At 35.4% G+C, this 20,765-nt stretch overlaps 1 long non-coding RNA gene across 1 annotated transcript; it reads right to left on the reverse strand.

The window, feature by feature from the left end:
* Nucleotides 1-8,042: 8,042 nt before the first annotated feature.
* On the reverse strand, nucleotides 8,043-10,768 carry LOC137090652 (uncharacterized). Its single transcript, XR_010907936.1, has 5 exons — nucleotides 10,535-10,768; nucleotides 10,173-10,214; nucleotides 9,769-9,836; nucleotides 9,470-9,593; nucleotides 8,043-8,511 (listed from the first exon to the last, which is right to left on the reverse strand). It is a non-coding gene; the product is annotated as an uncharacterized lncRNA (long non-coding RNA).
* Nucleotides 10,769-20,765: the final 9,997 nt, after the last annotated feature.

Here is a 20,765-nt window from a genome sequence, read left to right on the forward strand (position 1 = left end):
TCAGAACATAGTTAATATAACTTTCTATTCATCAAAAAATCCTAAAATAAGTCTCACAGTTTCCACAAAATATTAAGCAGCACAACCGTTTTATTTTATTTTTTATTTTTTTTAAACTTTGATTATATTAGAATGATTTCTGGAGGATCATGTGACAAGTCTGGAACAGTGGCCTGTGAAAATTTAGCTTTGCCATTAAAGGAATCAAATTACATTTTAAAATGTATTAAAATAGAAAACAGTTCAATTGTTTAAAAATTGTAAATTTTTAACAATATTACTGTTTTTTTTTATCAAATACATAATACATTTACTCTGTAAACCCTAAAAAGTTTGCAAAACTTAAGAAATGAATTCATAAAAATGAAGGCAATCGGTTATTACAATGCATTTTCGTACATTTTATTTGCTCTTAACTTCAAATAATAAGAGTAAGCTAATTTATAATACAAAATTATAATTAAAATTATTAATACATAATTTTAGTAGTGGAAACTAGCTTTAACTATAGCTAATTCAATAAATACTGCCTTGCGAATTGGTAACACAAATTGAAAACCCATCATAGCAGAAACTTTTCTAAACTAGAAAAACATTGATTAAACAATACACTATTTTCACACACACACACACGCGCACACACACACAGTCGTGTTTCCATGACACGACTGACACGAGTCGTGTTTTTTATGGGGACTTTCCATAGGCGTAATGGATTTCATACTGTACAAACTGTACATCCTATCCCCCTACACTGCCCCTGCCCCTAAACCTACCCATCACAGGAAACATTCTGCATTTTTACTTTCTCAAAAAAAACTCCTTTTTGAGTGTAATGGCAAAGCATGCTGGGAAATAGAAATTACATCCCCAATTCAGTTAAATTTAAGTTTAAGAATGAAGAATTAAAAGAAACAAGTTCATAAAACTAGAAATAATTAAACAATTCAGATTACTTAAAGGTAGGGTAGGTAAGAATTGGTTAAAAAACTTTTTTTCCAAATTAGTTTAAACGTTATTTATATATCAATACATAATTAAAATGTAAGCACTCTAAAAAAGAAAGTATAAAATTTGAGTGTCTGTAGACCTCTCACGACTGTTTTAAAGACAGCTTATTATTTCCATTCACTCCACCTTCTCCCTGCTGGGCTCTTTCCAAAGCCACGCCCCCAAAATACATGAACGCTACACCGACCAATCAGCTGGAAGATGCATTATTTACCTGAATGGAGTGGTGTGCATGTAGTGACATCATGTCAGAATCACATGTAATAACAAATCAAACTTTATCAGTATGAATATAAACAAATACGATGTCTTTTAGTACTCACTATCAAGCTAGAATACCTGTACTGGTAAAGTTTAAAATATATTTTTGTTTAATTCGGTAACAAGCTAGTTATATTTATAAGGCAAAGCTAAAAACGGGTAGCATTGATACATCCCCCCCAATAACATCAGTTATACTGTGATGAAGATGAATTTCGGGTAAGATTCATATCATACACTGTGTTTTGCATGTAAGAGTTTCCATGATAAAAGCATTGTTGATTAGTAGTAGCTAAAGCTAACTTAGTTCTAAAAAAAGTTCCTGGATGCGGTGTACTAGCTTTTACACATGCATTATGTTATCTAAAGTTACATTTTTCACAATTCAACATGACAGCGATCAACTTGAATTAAGCATATTGAGTATTTATCATCTCTACTAATGGCTAAGTGTATAATATTGTAACTTAATGCTAAGTAATGTTATGTTAGCTATATTAGGCAGCTACATGTGCTAGTGATACATGCTTCATGAAAACTTAAACCAAAAAAATGTATAATCAAAATGAAAGATTACTTGTCCAGCAGAAATACAGCCAGCAATGAGTCATTTTTCAGCCCCTTTAGGTCCCTCAGTTCTCAACATTGTTGTAAAGTCACGCCTATATTTACTCGCGTTTGATTTCTTTGTTTATCCAAAGACTTTCTGTGCATTGCCTTTACATGTAGGCCTACTCTCTTCCTTTTTTTTTGCATTGTTTGCCTTCGCTGACTGCAAAACCTGGCACCATGCATTTTGAATGCTTTTGCTCTTCCTAGGGGTGCGCTCGCATGTGTGGGCGGAACCTGTAGCAAAAGCGGTGGTTGCCATGGTAGCGAGAGAGAGTGACAGTCGGCCAAGCCAATCATTTGTTTCGTCCCGAACGAAAATAATGAGCGGTGTTTATTGAAGATTAAACAGTCTAGAGTACTCTCTTTTTCAGAGTACTTACATTTGAATTATGTATTGACATATAAAGAAAGTTTAAACAAATTTGGACAAAAGTGTTTTAGATCATTCCTACCTACCCTACCTTTAACATGTCTTGGTTTTGTGAACTCAAAATAAAAAGAAAGATGAAAGAAATTGAACTAATTTGTTTAATTTGAGTTGGCTCTACTCAAACCAATTTTGTATTTTGAGTGTTCAGGTTTACAGTGTACATTATGTTTTCAGTAAAACTGAACTTGTACAAGTCAATAACGTTGTACATCAGGGATTATTATTTAAATGACTTTTAGTACTAAAACGTTATGCAAGTTATTTCCACATCCAAGGGATCTTTGGCCTGGTTGAAGACTCTCAGTGTTATCTTATCTTTAAGAGATCAATTTTGCATGCTACTTGTCCAGGACATTGCATTTTACATTTCTTATAACTGAGCAGCGGTTTCAGAGAGAAGCAGTCTAATTATATTTCTTATATCGCACTCACCTGACTGCACTCACCTGACACCTGACTTTTTTACTACTGTAAAAAAAAAGTTACCTGGTTGCCTTAAAATTTTGAGTTCATTGAAATAAAAAAATGAGTTAATACAATGAACATTTTTGAGAATCGACAACCTTTATTTAAATGTTATTAAAATATTTTGTAACCATATTGGGTAATTGTGTTTTATTTGTGAAGACGCAGTGAAGCATGCCAAATTGTGCTATTTTCATAATTTATCATTTTTTTTATATGGTTCAGATACAATAATATTTTGAGTTTCTATTTATTAAATCAATTTCCTTCATTGTATCAACTCAATTTTTGATTTCAATATACTCACAAATTTTAGGCAACCAGGTTACTATTTTTTTTAAGTTAAACCAACAATATTTTTTTACAGTGTAGAGCTCATTCTCTGCCAGAATCTGAACCCATGTTTAACCTCACAGAACTGCTTTCTCCTTACCAGTACAATTCAGATCCACTCCCCAGCCAGCAGGATATTGCACATACATGGGTGCATCTTTTACCCTCATTCTGAAATATCTTGAGTGTCTAACCTCTGAAATGGCCAGTGTGGGATTACACATTTTAAAATGTGTTTAAAACTAAGGGACGTACATATTTTGCATTTACGATAAAGATTATGACATCAGATTAATTATTCTGTTATGCAAAGTTTCCAGGCCAGTTCCTGTTAGCCAGATTACTGAGATTCTCACCTTTTTGTTTTTAATGACTCTTGGAGCCCCTGTCCAATTTCTGAATGGTCAGAGTGATTTGATTAGCATCTGTGCATTTGAATGACACTCTTATACTGATTCGATTAGGACTGGTGACACTCTAATGTCTGGGGCGTGTTCCTTTACCTGGACACAACTTTTCCTTGCTTTGTTTAGACTGCGCAAGTTCTCAATAAAGAATCCTGCTTGAAGATATATCCCAGTCTCCTGGTCTCTGCTTCAATAAGGAACGTAGTTTCCAACACCAGTTCCTGTCATTAGCCACTTACATAAGAAAACTGCTCAGTATATTTACTCTATACCGCCCTTGTGCCAGATTTTGTTTTACTGCACTGTAAATGTGTGCACAAACAAATTGCATTGAAAGACAAATAATATGATCGCAAATGGTAATCATCAGGATCTAAACAAACACCCAAGCATTTGGACATAATGTGGTCAACATTTAAATTTTGAATACAGTGAATCACGTCAATGGATGTTACAGGACACGTGAATGTGAAGATATCATTTGTTTATTTATCCGAAGCATTTATCTCAAGGCCCTCAAGGATCATTTATAATCTTTTTAGAATTGTAGAATTTAAATAATCTTGGAAAAGACAAGTAGAATTGTGTTTGTTTTAAAAGGACAACAATTTAATCATGTCTGCAACTTGAAAAATATGTTTTATTGCATGGGGTCTATAAATACACTTTTAATCTATAAGCATTTCACAGATGTCTCTCTATATAATTATAATACTATACTGACAGTACACCATAGTTATGCAATAATAACTATAATTTCCCTTCAAAGAGATGGAAACTGATAAAACATTTCTTAAAAGATTCTTTATTCTATCTCTTTAATAGGCAACATTATCACAGCCTTCATCTTTCAGTTGAATTCTTTTAATTTGCTGTTGCATCATACATTTATGAAACATTTTTGCTACGAATAACTTGTTCACCATATCATATGTACATTTTTTTTTTGAGACTTCAAACAATATATATAGACATAATGGTTCATACCAGACAAATAATAATAATAAAAAGATAAATAGATTTATAGATAATTCTTATGATAATTTTTGTCCACATGCGGTTTTCAATTTTCAACTTCATGGATCATACTGTTGCAGAGTGATAAAATTATGGTTTATAATACACCAGTAAATAAATAAAAAAATCATATTTGTTAATATAAATACAAATAATAGTATTTTATTTGTAGCACCCCCTATTGGCTAATTTCTTGATACTTGGTGTGTCCAGAAAGTCATGTTGTCACTCAAAAAAATGATTCAGGCCCAGATATGACACATTTAAATTGTGTTAACTTTACTTAAACATATCTAATTTTGACACAACTTAAACAGTGATCTTTGCCAATGGACGGAGTTACACTAACCTTTTCTTAAATTTTCATTATATACATTGTGTATGATAATGAAAGTTTGACATGTTTATAATATAATTTATGTTTTACAATATAATTTAAACTGTATATGATAAAATTGAGTTGGACCAACTCAATTACATTTCATTACATTAATTTGATTTTAATGAGTTAGGGCTACACAAATGTATTGGTCCATTGAGTTATTTTTTTGAGTGTATGTTTTTGTGTTTTGGCCTATGGTGGGGCGGCGCCCTAGCACCCTCAATTAATAGGTCTAGATAAAACATGGGCTGAATCCGAAATCGACCTCCTAAAACCACATTTACCACTACAAATGGCTGTCTCTTCAAATAATACCCTATTTGATGGGTATAGGGGGCGATTTTGGATTTAGCATATATCTCACTCTCCAAGTAGGAATCAGTGAGTCATGTTCACTGCACTTGGGAAGAATTTCAAATTGCTTCAAATGTTGATTAAGTCTTATTTTAAACAGCAGGGAGCACCACACAGCACCACAAGCTCTATTCTCTCTCCAGATTAAGGAGAGCACAAGGCTCTAGAACCTTCTACTGCTCTTCTTCTTTTTTTTCTACGCTAAAAGCAGTGGTGGAAAGTACTTGAGTACTTTTTGAGTATCTGTACTTTACTTGAGTATTATTTTTTCTGGAAACTAAATGACTTTTACTTCACTACGTTTGAAAGACAAATATTGTACTTTTTACTTCACATTTCTATCAAAGTCCTCAAAGTCAAAAGTCGTTTCTGTAGCAGCTTTGAGAGTCAGTTGATGATTTTTTTCTTCTTTAAAAGGTGTTTGGGTTTTTACAGAAAGCCTATCAGGAAATCAATGATTTCCCAGCATTTTTTGAACACTGATCAGTTAGCAAAAAAATTGTTGTGAACTATGAAAATGAGAAACATTTAATCATGAACTTGCTAAAAAAAATTCTTTATTTAAAATATGTTTTAAGCCTTCAAAATATATTTTGACTTCATATGTTTTCTTTCTGTTAACATTTTTCTTTAACTTTTTTTCCCTTTACCCTTTCATGCATGGGCACTACGGTGGACATCTATTCAAAAAGCACGTTTCGTGCATATGGATGAATTTTGATGTCATAGTTGCACATCAGCCTCCCTAGTCGAGCTTTGTGCATCATCTTATTCATTGTCACCATGGCAAGTTGTTGTATGTCAATGCACAACAAATGCATGTTAACGTGATAATTTAAAGGGGTCATATAATGCCATTTTTTGTACAAGTTAGTATGATTCTTTAGTGTCTAAATGAAAACTTTGTAATATACTTTAATTAAAAATTCTCATTAGTATTGTAAGAACCATAATTCCCCCTGGTCAAGAACAGCTCTGTTTTCAGCAAGCAATATCAGTGCATGTGACTTTAAATGATAATGAGCTTTGCTCACCCTGCCCCTCTGTTCTATAGGGCGCTTTGAGTGTTGCCTTAACCACAGTTGAGGGGAAAGAATGGCCATTGGAGTCTCTTAGGACACTGTGTAACCGTATCAATTTAAACCGGAGTCGGACCCGGAACAAGATGACAGCTCCAACGAAATTCGAAAATTAAGGCTAAACAGGATGTTTCTGAATGGTTGGTTAAAGCTGCAGTCCGTAACTTTTTGCACTCTAGTAGTGGTTAATAAACAGAAGTGCATGCATCTTGCAGAAGAACATTGCAGCCGGAGCTACTTCTCTCTGTTTATGTCTATGAAGGTGCTCCTCCGCAGCTGTACCTACCAGTCTGGCCTGAAATAGTCTAATCTAAATATTTATTAAGTGTACCATAATGATTCAGGATAAGACAAAAACACGGTTTGGAAAATGGATTCATGTTGTACATTCTCATTATATAATTTTTGTAAATTTTTGTAAATACACGGACAGCAGCTTTAACATAATGTCACTTTGATCTGTCTTTGTACTGGCTGGGTAACGTTAGTGTAGTGAGATACGAATGCTATGTGTTTACTGATGCACACGGTAGTTCATTGACAGATTGATGTTACAGCTAATCAGTGTTGGGCAGTAGCGAGCTACAAGTAGCGATGCTACTAGCTTAACTACATTGTTCAGTAGCTTGTCAGTAGCTCAGGTACTTTTAAAACATTGTAACTTACTTATTTTGATGAGTTAAAACAATGCAAACACACATGTTGTCATAACTTATTGAAAATGTTTTACAGTGTAGTTGGTACCGATCCTTTTTCAGGAGCAGCTTCTTAGCAAAACCTGCTTCATACTGACACTCGTTTATAAAGAAATCTGGTGAGAAATACTTCACGGTTCATGCAAACATAAAAGCATTGACACTGATTGGAGGAAATATTCCCTTCGAAAACAAAACTTTTTAGGAACATCCGAATGACTGCTGTGTTCATTATTACACCCAAGAACAGAACACTACAATGGATTTTTATCATTATAGGCTTGCTGTGTACAGGCACTGCCAACACATATTTCCATAGAATCAACTTGTAAAAATGCATGTACCATTATATGACCCCTTTAAAGTTGGCATTAAACTAGAAGCGGAATCTGTGATAGTCAATAGCCTTCCCCTCTCTATGTGATACAACAGCTTCTGGAACAAGAAAAAATGTAGGGCTGCACTCGGTTTTTGTCCATTAGGAATTGATTGGATATTTGTGATGTGCTGTTGGTTGATCGCATGATGTGGGTGACAGGTTGTAACCCTCACTGTAAAAAGATAACTGTGAAAAATACAGCAACTTGCTGGCAGCAATTAGCTTGTAAGTTGCTGTATTTCATTTCACAGTATTCTTACTGTAAATATAATCGCAGTAACTTTTTAATTACTGTAAAAAAAATGTACAGTAATAATCACAGTACTGTATTTTATAATTATACTGTAATCAGGATAACTGCATTAATTTTGTGTACTGTAAAATAAAGACACTGTCACAAATGCCATTTATTTTCTCACTTTTAATTTCAAAAATTCATAAAAAAAATAGTATAGCATAATTTGTTCAATGTTACAATTTATCTGTACATTTTTTATTTCATCACTTTTCTGAACATACAAAAAAACACTTTTCTGAACAAACAAAATCAATATTTATTAAAATGTTTGGATAAAATTACAAATGTATAAAAATGTAATGATTTAAAAACAGCAGGATTTCAAATCTATATATTTTCTGAACATATACATTTTTTTCAATAAGTTAACATTTCTCTGTGAACAATTTATTTCATTTCAGCACTTTTTTGAGCAAACAAAACAATCAATATGTATTCAAATGTTTGGGTAAAATTACAAATCTATAAAAATTAAATGATTTAAAGGGATTGACTTCCCATTGACTTCCTTAGTAGAAAAAAAATACTAAGGAAGTCAATGGGACCCATCAACTGTCTGGTTACCGACATTCTTCAAAATATCTTTCTTTGTGTTCAGCAAAAGAAAGAAATTCATACAGGTTGAGGGTGAGTAAATGATGACACAATTGAAATTTTTGGGTGAACTATCCCTTTAAAAACAGAAGGATTTCAAACCTGAATATTGTTTTTCTCCAATAATGTTTTTTTTCCATAACTATTATTCTTTTAAAACTTGACCTGGACTTCCTGGGCTTGAGTCTTCTACCCTGTAGAAGAAGAAATTCATTATTAATGTAAAAGTTTAAAAGTAAGACAGATGGGTTGATGACATACACATAAAGTTTTAAATAAATATTAGTATTTTTTATATGCTTTGTTGGTGGTTTGTGGAGTAGCATCCCCCGGGGCTGATATTTTTTTTTAGCTTTACAAAAGATGTAAAATGTAAATGTATTTTCGTTAACACAAACTGTAATATCTGTAAAAATAACAACCTATTTTTAAAAGATAAAATGTAAATATTATGGAGTTGCAACTCGACTCTTATTAGACAGAATTGGTTTCTGTCATTTGCCATTACTTTAATATTTAATAACTGTCTACATGAATATTATAAAATTGTACATGAATATCCCACATTTCTGCCACAATACCATGTTTGCAGTTAGTGATACAACAGTGAAATTTATGTTTGTGAGTTCTGAATGGAAAAGTATTCTAACTGGCTGGTGTTGTCACACAATGTTCCTCCTGTTTTTCATGTCAGTGTTGTTGAATCACCTTGTGTTGACGCTGTAAAACTGCCTGATTTGAAAATTATGCTTGGCAGGCCTAAAGGGATAGTTCACTTTAAAATGAAAATGCTATTATCACATACTCAACCTCAAGTTGTTTCAAACCTGTATGAATTTCTTTCTTCTGCTGAACACAAAAGAGAATATTTTGAAGAATGTCGGTAACCAAACAGTTAACTGGAGCCAGTGACTTCCATAGTATTTTTTTTTTACTATTATGGAAGTCACTGGCTCCAGTTAACTGTTTGGTTACCAACATTCTTCAAAATATTCTCTTTTGTGTTCAGCAGAAGAAAGAAATTCATACAGGTTTGAAACAACTTGAGAATAAATTTTAAAGTGAACTATCCCTTTAATAGACAAGTTGCTGGCCACCCCTGACTTTCAATCACCATTTAAAGGTATTCAAGGTAACAATTAAAAGTCTCACCTGGAATTAGTTGTTCTGCCAGTCATACTCGATGAAGTCCCTGATGACCACCTTCCCAGTTTGTCTGCTAATCTGGACCTTTGAATTGCACTCGCTGTGCTCTGGGTTAATTCTGACGAAGAATCTGAAAATAAAAACATTAGGCTATGCATTACCCTATCCAAGAAAAAATACCTATTTTTTTTTCTATTGGATCAGTAACAACTAGAGATTTTTGGAATGTAAGTGCAAGATGCTTTATATGTGAAGTAACCCTTAATATTGGCATCTATTGTGTATGTTGAGTGCTTGGATCTTACCGAGCATGATGAGTCTGGGAGTGTTTGGCAGGAAATCTGAGCCTCAGCGTTTGCTTGGGTGGAAGTTTCTTGTAACACAAAATAAAACGAAAACACAGTTTTAGAAATCACAAGTTCAATATTCATAAGAGAAAGTGTGTGGCAATACTGTAAAAAATTACAATTTCAAATAATTTTTATTTAAAGCTAACGTAGCTACTATTTAATAAAATAAAAGACGTTATAAATGTAATGTCGCCAGATAAGACAAATATTAATACAATATATGCTCCCAAAAGTCGGGAATGGCACTCTATTAACAATCTAACTTATAGTTTCTGCAGCTTGAAGGCAATGAAGTTCAGAAAAATCATGAAATTATTAAGAATATGTTCAAAGTAACGTAGCTTAACAAATAACGTTACCTCTAGCTGGCTGCGTTTTCTCGGCCCGCTTAACTTCAATGTCTGATTCCTCAGGCGGCAAAAGCAAGCAAGAGAAAAGAAACGAGAGATTATTAAACGGCTGCCGCGCCAATAAATACAAAAAATTACACCATTTTAAATTAATGTCATTTCCCAATGCTAACGTTAGTCTTTAATCAAATTAAAGACGTTAAAAATGTAATGTTGCCGGATGACAAATCTTAATACAGTAGCCTACAGCCCATGCATGCTCCCACAAGTTTGAATAGCATTTTACCAATCTAGTTTCTGGGGGTTTCCATTCAGAAAAATCATGATTAATCACTATGAAAAATATGTTAAGTTAGGCCTAACGTACATACCTCAGCTGCGTTTGCTTTCAGCTCGAGACCGTCGAGAGTCGGCAGGCTTTGGCTCACTGCCTCACGCGCATGTGGTGACAGGAAAAAAAGCGATCACATTATGTGACGGATCAGCACCAAAAGAGATCACATCCACAATTTAATTTTTATTTAACAATACTATCCTTCTATAAATTAATGACGTTATTAAATGTTGCCAGACTAGAAAATATATCGAAATCATGCAGAAATATTTGTGGAAATAAAATTATAAAATGCACACACAGCATGAGACGAGTTTACTAGAAAGTGTGCTGCTCATTACTCTTTTCTCTCTCAGTGCACTCTTAAAGTTGAACAAACAGTTGACTTTACAAGAGTAAACTTTGGAAATACATTATGTTACCTTTCTGAAGTAAAAATTCGGATGAAAGTGGGGAATCTCGTAGCTTTCCTTGGCTGAAAAAAAAAATATTCTAGAAAATGCTGTATTGTGATTCACAGGAGAGAAAAAAAATACTGTAGAATTTACTCGCCATTGAAAAAAGACCATGATGCTTTGCAGATCTACAGCAACATGCTGTATACAGGTTCTACAGTAAGTATTTTCTCATTTTACAGTAATAATGCTGTGAAAACTACAGATATTGGTTACAGTGCTCGCACCAGTAAATGCGTCATCATGCGTCATCAGAGAAGTCTTTACAAGAAGGAGGGAAGTTATTTTGATTAAAGTTTATGAGGGCACATGCATTTTAATTAAAAAAATAATAATTCCATTGTGACTTTAATGGAGTTTTTGTGTTGTTCTGTCAGTTAACATAGGCAAAATCTAGTGACTAACACGAATAAAAAAAGATGTTTCTTTGTGCACACCATATAAAGACAGTAATGTTGGTGATTACGAGTCTTCATAGAAGATGGAGTTTTTTTTCACAGCCATTTGTCATGCCTAAAAATTGCTGGTAGATTTTGTTTTCACACTCACTCAGCCTGGTCAGTAGCCTACATGAATGGGAAAGCTAATGTTGGTGCTGGAAGAGCCCTTTGGCCAGCAGGGGATGCTCGCCCTGCACTCTGTGAGATGATACTGTAAAAAGGCACCTTCAGAAAGACTACGGGTGTAACCCTGGTGTAAATTGGCTAGTCTCTACATTTGAACTGACCACAGTACTAATAATAACCCCCTCCACCTTCTGTTGTATCCCATGAGGGGGAGACAAACTCCAGCTTTTACCAGAGTCAAATCAGACTTCACTTTGACTGGTGTATAATCTATCCATTTTTTCTGTTGCTGTATAATGCATATTTATTTAACATATGTTGCGTCTTGGCTGTGGGCTTTTATATTGATACGTTTAAAGGAATAGTTCACCCAAAAATGACAATTCTGTCATTAATTAGACTTCCGTTCATATTCAGAACACAAATATATATATATATATATATATATATATATATATATATATATATATATATATATATATATATATATATATATATATACATTAATTAGACTTCCGTTCATATTCAGAACACAAATATATATATATATATATATATATATATATATATATATATATATATATATATATATATATATATATATATATATATATATATATATATATATTTTTTTTTTTTTTTTTTTTTTTTTTTAAGAAATCAAGAGCTTTCTAGCTCTCAATAGACAGCCAACTACCACTCTGAAAATTTAAAAAGTTAATGGAGAGCCTGTAAAGTAAATTTAATCCACATGAACTGATGTGAATAAAAGTCTAAATCTAAAAAGAGAGAGAGAGAGAGAGAGAGAGAGAGAGAGAGAGAGAGAGAGAGAGAGAGAGAGAGAGAGAGAAAGAAAGAAAGAAAGAAAGAAAGAAAGAAAGAAAGAAAGAAAGAAAGAAAGAAAGAAAGAAAGAAAGAAAGAAAGAAAGAAAGAAAGAAAGAAAGAAAGAAAGAGAAAGAAAGAAAGAGAAAGAAAATGAGGGAAGGAACTAATGAATGAATGAATGAATAGCGCTTTCATGTGTACTACTATACACCAAAAATGCTTTACACTCATGACAGGGGTCTCTCCTCAACCACCAGTGTGCAGCATCCACTTGGCAGCCACAGTACAACACGGCGCCAGTGTGCTCACCACATACCAGCTATATGGAGAGAGGGTGATGGAGCCAATTTAGTGGATGGGGATTACTAGAAGGTCATAATAGTAAGGGCCGGAATTTGGCCAGGACATCAGGGTTACACCCCTACTCTTAACGAGAAGTTCCAAGGGATTTTTAATGACTACAGAGAGTCAGGACCTCGATTTAACGTCTCATCCGAAGGACGGTGCTTGTTACAGAGTGTCCTCGTCACTATACTGGGGTGTTAGGACCCACACAGACCTCTACCACCTCACTAACACCTCTACCAGCAGCAACCTAGTTTTCCCAGGAGGTTTCCCATCTAGGTACTAACCAGGCTCTGCCCTGCTTAGCTTCAGTGGGAAACCAGTCTTGTGCTACAGGGTGATGTGGCTTCTGGGAAGAAAAGAGTAAAGAAGAGAGGAGGACCCAAGAAAGGAAAGAGTCAGAGAATCAAGAGCCAGAGCAACAGTTGCAATATTCGTTTATCCCTTCCTTGACCATGTGACTGAAACCCAAATGTGAGGGTTCATTCAAACTGACCAATCAGATAATTACATCTTCCCCCACTGGCACACATTTTGCCTTAAGGGCCTATCAACATCTCTTTGTCGCTAGGAATTCCAAATGGCTTTTGTGATAAGAAAGATGGGGGTTGAAACAATAAAGCAAATGTCTTTGTTCAGTTTCAAATAATCTTTGATTATTCTCAATCCTGCAAAGTCTTACGGGTTTGGAATGACATAAGGGTGAGTAATTAATGAAAGAATTAAACATTTTGGGTGAACTATCTCTTTTGAAGGTATATTTCCCCCCTATAAATCTGACTGATCCAATAGAAGCAGCCAAAATAATGGGTTACTTGACATAATCCCGGGTTCTCTGATAAGAGATGACACCACCTCTGTCCGCCCCCCACCTTTAACACTCAGGTCGGCCCCTATCGAAATCATTACAGAGAGATTTCTTCCCATTTCTGTGCAAGGATGGAAGTGTTGGTGAAATTGTATATTGTATTTCAGCCTTAAGAGGGGCTTGAGCAAATTTGCGAAATACTATTTGAAGGGTGCTCATTTTTAAATCTTGCACTATGCGCCAAGTGGCTTAGATGTAGGGGTGAGTGGGGCACTAAACCTAACCCTAACCCTAACCCTAACCCTAACCCTAAACCTAAACCTAACCCTAACCCTAACCCTAACCCTAACCCTAACCCTAACCCTAAACCTAACCCTAACCCAGAGATAGTTGTAACTCACATGGTTTAAAACTTTACACACATGCAAGGATGACAAAACTTAGTGTATATACTAGTTGCCATATCAACTCTATTTAGAGGAAAACATTGCTGCAAAAAACTAAATCTTTGGAAGATATCACTGAACATGTATTAAATCATAGCAACTAAATTTTTCATCTCTGTTTTTTACTAATCAGCAGAAGACATGAGCCGGGTTTAAATCCCATTTGCGCAGATGGGGTATGTTGTCACACTGCATTACAATGAGGTCCTATTAGAACTACGCTATTATATTCTGTTCTTTTATGAATTCTTCCGAGAAACCATGATAAAAAGGTGAATAATGACTGAGAGTCAATGTTCAGAAGTTATTCATTATTATCATGTTTTGTACTATGATAATGATTAAAAAATTGCATTATTTTTATTTTATCTTAGTTTGTCTTAGATAACATTTTAAGCCGTCATATCGTCATGTTACAATGTTTCCCTCATGTATTACAATTTACCCCACCTGTGGGGCATGTTGTCACATTTCACTTCCATTCTTTCAATATAATCAAGAAAAAAGATGTATTAATGAAACAGAACCACATAATTGTACAAGAGGTATGAAAGTAATGTGGGGAAAAATACTGTAAATACTCTGAACCCCAAGTGGATTTACACAAAATGAAACAGTCAAAAGCGTTAAGTTGTGCCCTGCTCTCCGCTATTTTCTTTATTCATATATACCCAATCAATTTAAACTATTCAACTATTTAAAACCTGTAAGATGTCTGTACAGCCTTTATTTGCTGACACAGCTTAAATCAGTTTTCAGAAATGAGCTCTGAAAGAACAATAAGAGCTTTGTGAACAAAATGCACCACAGCAAAGTCACCCTTAGAGTGTTGTCACTGCATCTGTCATTAACCACCTAGGTTTTGTTAACAGATATAGAATCACAGCTGTGCCTCTGTGTCTACACGCACGCATAATTTACAGCAGTATTTGACTTGGCTAACATTTTACTTGGTAAGTGTCGTAATAATGAGTCCATGGATGACCGAAAATCCTTGAAATCCTAGGCTATTGAAATCCATGAGTTTAAAGGTTTGCTGGTTTAGATAACTTCATCTGATTTTGTTACTAAAAGGTCTTGTGTTTTTTCCCCTTTCAGCAAAACTCTGGTGTTAAGCCTTTAGATACTTTATCTTCTGCTGTGGGAACTTTAAAGTCTGATAGCTTAAGCCTTTGTTGCCCTTTTGAAAGGATCATTCATTCATTCATTCATTCATTCATTCAATTTATAGGCGCCTTTAATGATACTCAAGGTCACCTTATAATTTTTTCCTAAAACATCAGCATAACAACAACAGGCAAAGCAAACTACAAATAAATTATAATATATACATTAAGACACTAAGGGTTAAGATATATATTACACAACATGTGCAATTACAAATAAGCATGTTTAAAGCGTTTTAAGACAAGACTGACACTGTTATAGATGTCCTTGGGGAAGGGCACCTGGCCTGGAACCCATACTTCTCCGACGAATATGTGATTGGAATAAAAAGATTGATGAAGAGGATCTTATGGAGTATAGATTTGAAGGAGATCAGAGAGATATGAAAGAGCTAAATAATATAGAGCCTTATAATTTTTAAATCAATTTCGATGCTGCGTTCCACTCCACTAATATGCACTTGCGAACTTCCCTAAGCACTTCCCCTCGGGGGAATCCCCGCCTCCATTTTGAAGTGCGTTCCACTTCATGAAGTGGACAAGGGAAGTTTATATGGACAGACCCTTGCTCCCTCAATTTTGACCGAGGGAGCGAGTCTCCTTCATACACTTTAAGCAGCTTCATATACCACAATGCAACGTGATTGTGATGTCACTGTTTATCGCATTCAATTTACCACAACACAAAGAACTCTATGATATTTTTAATATTTTTTAAAACATTTAAAACATTTTTGGGGATTTCCGCCTGGATTTGGCCTACCCAAATTGAAAAGCTTCCCATTCATACATACAGTGGTCTAGGTTCAAAATTTTGGTGTCATTTTACAGGAAACCCTTTGAAGTTACAAAACACTGCTAAAAGTAATAAACATGTAAGTATATGTTGTCTAAGCTGTAATAACCCCCCCCCCAAAAAGTGGGTGCTTTTTGATTTTTTTTCTTCCATAAATTCATTTTTGAAAGTGTGTAACTCAGGCCCTAGTAACTCTAAGAGCTCTAGGAACCTGCATGCAGACAGTTTGGGCTGTTTCCACTAAATTACAGAAAATAGCGGAAAAAAGAATTTTGTTTGTGTCATGTTGTATGCTAGATTTACTCAAATGGGTCTGAAGGGATGACCCCCCTTTCCCCCCCTTTCCCCCCCTTTTTGCCCCTCCCCCGACCCTGCTACCCCTTCAAAAATTAATTTATACTGTATAACAAAATCAAATAGCGTCTATTTTTTGAGGGGGTTATAACAGCTTACACAACATATACTTACATGTTTATCACTTTTAGCAGTGTTTTATGTAACTTCAAAGGGTTTCCTGTAAAATGACACCAACATTTTGAACCTAGACCACTGTATGTGTGTATGGGAGGCTTTTCAATTTGGGTAGGCCAAATCCAGGCGGAAATGACATCAGAGTAATTTAGTGTAAATACATTACTTTGTGTACAACAAATGCCAAAGTGATGCATGTTTCCAGAAAGTAGAGACTCTAAGCTTTCAAATGGTACCACATATGACATCATAGCTCCTCCACAGACATTTAAAATAGAAAGCAAATACATGATGATGTCATTCCGGACCCTGTACAGGGTCCTCAGAGTTTAAGTTGTTAAGTAAGGCTTTAGAAGGAACACCACAGTTCAGGGTGAACTGTAAAAAGCTGAATTCAGACTGCCTGGTCACCCATACAAAGCCACAGTGCTCTCCGGTCCCCGCACAAGGTATACCATGGTGGGGCAGCAGAGGGGAGGCCCTGCGTGCCATCAGGCCCACAGCACACAACCCCCTCCCCCCCCCAGGATCTACCACGCCCCAACCCCACAGCCAATTCTCAACACACCACTCTCGCCCTATGTATGAGTGTGAATAACTAAATTATGGGCTTGTCAGATGTACTGCATTAAAAGAAGTGGATATGCAGGGTGAGTATCTACCCAGATCCCCCCTTCCTGCACAATGCACTCCCCCTATGTATTAGTCGATATATGCTTTCTCTGTGCATTAAAAGAAGTGAGGTGTGCAGTGAAACACCTGCTAAGGCATCCACATGTACATCTCACATACCCTATTTTGATTTTTATTCTTGTTATTGGTAGAAATATGATGTGTGCAGCCTAATGTGTAGAGCATTTAAAAGAGAGTAAGGCGTGTTGAGTGCTACCAGGGTGTGGCGCGCGCATGCCTGAGTGGGGAGGGGGGCCCCATGGGGGCCCTAGAACCCACAGATACCTCACCGGACTGGCCGACACCAAACCAACATGGCAACCCCACAGGACCGGGCCGTCCGAGCCATCCATGGGGCCCAGGCACAATAGAGACGAGTAGAGAGAAGTCGAGAGAGAGAGAGAGAGAGAGAGAGAGAGAGAGAGAGAGAGAGAGAGAGAGAGGAGGGGGGGTAAATAATAAAGTTATTAGAAAAAATAAAAAATAAATAAAAATAGAAGATAGAAGGGGAGGGGGAGATTATATTGATATTTAATTAATAATAATTAATAATAATAACAACAACACTATTATTATTATTATTATCATTATTATTATTATTATTATTATTATTATTATTATTATTATTATTATTATTATTATTATTATTATTATTATTATTATCATTATCATTATCATTATTATCACCATCATTGTTATCATCACCATCAATGATGATTGTTCCAGCTACCATCCTCTGCCCTAGTGTTTGTGGCTATTGACATGTGAATATGAAGAAATATGTGGAAATGTGTGGAAAACAGGTGTTTAATTTCAGACAGCTTGACAGAAAAAGAGGAGGAAACACTGTATTAGGTATGGAAGAAGATGCTGTGTGTCATGTGCACAGGCAATGAAAATTAATTCCATACTTTTGTCCAAGGATCAGTAAATAAATAATAACGAAGAGGCCCCAAGACAGAGGCTTGGGGAACTCCATGCATTTAGTGCAACATGCAATAGCTCAGATTTTTGCGTAATATGAACTGAGTGTAATCAGAAAGATACGATCTAAACCAAGACAGACAGGTGCCCATAACTCCCACGGAGACCAGCCTGAATGATGTTATATGAGACAGCAGCACTCAGGTCAAACAAAAGTATAGCCAGCTGTGCAGAATCTGCTGCGATAAACAGATTGTTAGTCATTTTAACAAGTGCGGTTTCTGTGCTGTGAAGTGGACAGAAGCCAGATTGATTTTTTTAGGGCAACCAGGTTACTTACTTTTTTAAGTTAAACCAACCAAAAATGTTTACAGTGTAGTATATAGATTTCTGAATAATACAGGTTATCTCATCAACAATAGGAAGATTCGTAGTCGAAAAAGTGGACAGGGGATCTAAAGAGCCACAGCCAGTACTATGTGAAGGTATTTGCTTATGAATATTTCCATTTTTTTTTAAATTAAAAATAATCTATAAAAGTATAGTGGAATATTCAGGAGACTGTAAGAGCTTATTAGAGAAGAGAGCTCTAGTATTTATTTTGCTTTTTGGCCTAATAATTTTTTAGTTCAAAGGAATTTCCTTTACCTAAATACTTAGAGTGTAAGTGTGCTACGCTGTAAACCACTCCACCCCTGCCAAAAAAAACTTTAATTAACTTAAAAGAGTAAGTGTTTGTGTTGCTTTAAAAATGTAAGTTTAGTTAACTTGAAATGTAAAGTTTTACTAAGTGAAGGTTCTGAACGTAAATTAGCTGTTTTGTGTGTGTCTCCTTTAAATGCAAATGAGCTGCTGCTCCCCAACCAAGTGAATGAAAACTGAAACATGATATATATTTGTTTGTTTTACATTTTATCATTGTACATTACATTGTGATGTACATTGTACATTACATTGTACATTACATTTTATCATTGTACATTACATTGTACGTTTTACATTACATCCTACATTTTGTATAGGAAATAGGGGAGGGGGTTTGCTTGAATTGTGTGGTTGTCTGTTGTATTGTATTGTTGTTAGCTGTGTATTGATAGTTGTATATTGTTTGTTGAGCCTCTTGTCTAAAGACAATTTTCTACCCCTGTGGGGATGGACAATAAAGCTTTTTGAATTGAATTGAATTGAATTGTTTTGATGATCATCTCATGTGACATTGCATTTTTTATCATCATGAAATATTATCATCGTCATGGGTTTTAAAGCCTTATCTCTCTCAACTTTAGCACACAGACTTGACACATGGAAAGCTGGATGATGTCAGTGTATCCATGGCTATTAAACTAGACTAGCTCTCTTTCATGTGTTATTGCAATTAAACTGTCATGCTCACATGTCAGAAACACGCAGGTTCAAGTTCACATGAAAACAGTTGGTTATGTTTGTGCACTTATGCAGCAAGTAATAAATCCTGTGTGTATATTAGATCTTTGTACTAAAGTGAAACAGAAAATTACTCTTGTAACTTTAGTAGCTTTATTAAGAACACATTTCTTACTTGAATACTGCTGTTAATGCTCTGGCAAGGAGATAAACATGGCAGACTGTGTACAGCTCTCTGAGGGTGGGGTCTATGCTAATACGACAGTGTCCATCAACACTGGTGAGCGTGGCCTGTGAAATGTATGTCACATTCCCCTGAATCTGCAAACAACGTGTTCTGAACACTGCTTATGATTTATGGGGATGAAAAAGTGGTACATTGCAAACACACATTTATGTTTAAACCATAGACCGTAAAAAAATATGGAGGACTCGACATCCGTTTCCGCTTGCCAGAGTTGAAGCTTTCAGGCTGCCTGCACGGCGCTGACATCTTGGGACCGAGTCTGTGCAGTAGTGATTTCGGGACCGGAGTTGCGCAGTAGAGCGCAGGAAGTAGAGCAGGAAGTACAGTTGTGATATCAAAAGCCCGTCCAGAGGTGGGTAGTAACGAATTACATTTACTTCGTTACATTTACTTGAGTACATTTTTTGGGTAACTTGTACTTTTAGAGTATATTTAAAAATGGGTACTTTTACTTTTACTCAAGTACATTTCTTGTGAAAAAACTGTACTTTTACTTCGTTACATTCGGTGGCGTTCCTCCGCTACTGTCAATGGTGATAATTAATTATATATTTTAAAATAAGTTATGACTTGTTCGCAAGTCTCGCGAAACGTTGGAGAGGCTGCTTCGCGAGAGGTGGATACGCATCACCCGCATAAAATTAGCGCGCGTTTAGTCAGAAGATGATGGCCGAAGCAGAGGGAGATGTGTGTGAGCGGCAGATCACCCGTACGTGGCCTCAAGTTCAGCCTGTTTTCAGTCCAAGATGTCAAAAAGAACAGTTTCATAATTTAATGCATGCTGTGTGCACCAATATGAACTGACATCTCAGCATAATTCCAGCTCCAACCTGAGAAAGCAGTGGTAAGTGTAACAATGATGCCTATATTTGAACACTATTAATGGTAATTTGGTAACTATGGGTGTTTTTCCTTTATTGTAATACTATTTCACACACTGTCCGAGTGTTTTCCTCATATGCGCTCTTGTGCAAGCATTGACAGTTTGAATCCTCCGAACACACGTCCACAAACAAACGTTCACATCTGCACATTTACATATCTTTTTTTTCTCATAAAACGAGCAACCTCATTGGCAAAATGTACCTGTGACAATGTTTTTGCAAACCACAAAATACGTACCAATACACACTGCAGAAATTCCAACAGAAATGAACACTAGG

Source organism: Pseudorasbora parva, chromosome 10 (genome assembly GCF_024679245.1).
Source record: "Pseudorasbora parva isolate DD20220531a chromosome 10, ASM2467924v1, whole genome shotgun sequence".
Lineage (NCBI taxonomy): Eukaryota > Metazoa > Chordata > Actinopteri > Cypriniformes > Gobionidae > Pseudorasbora > Pseudorasbora parva.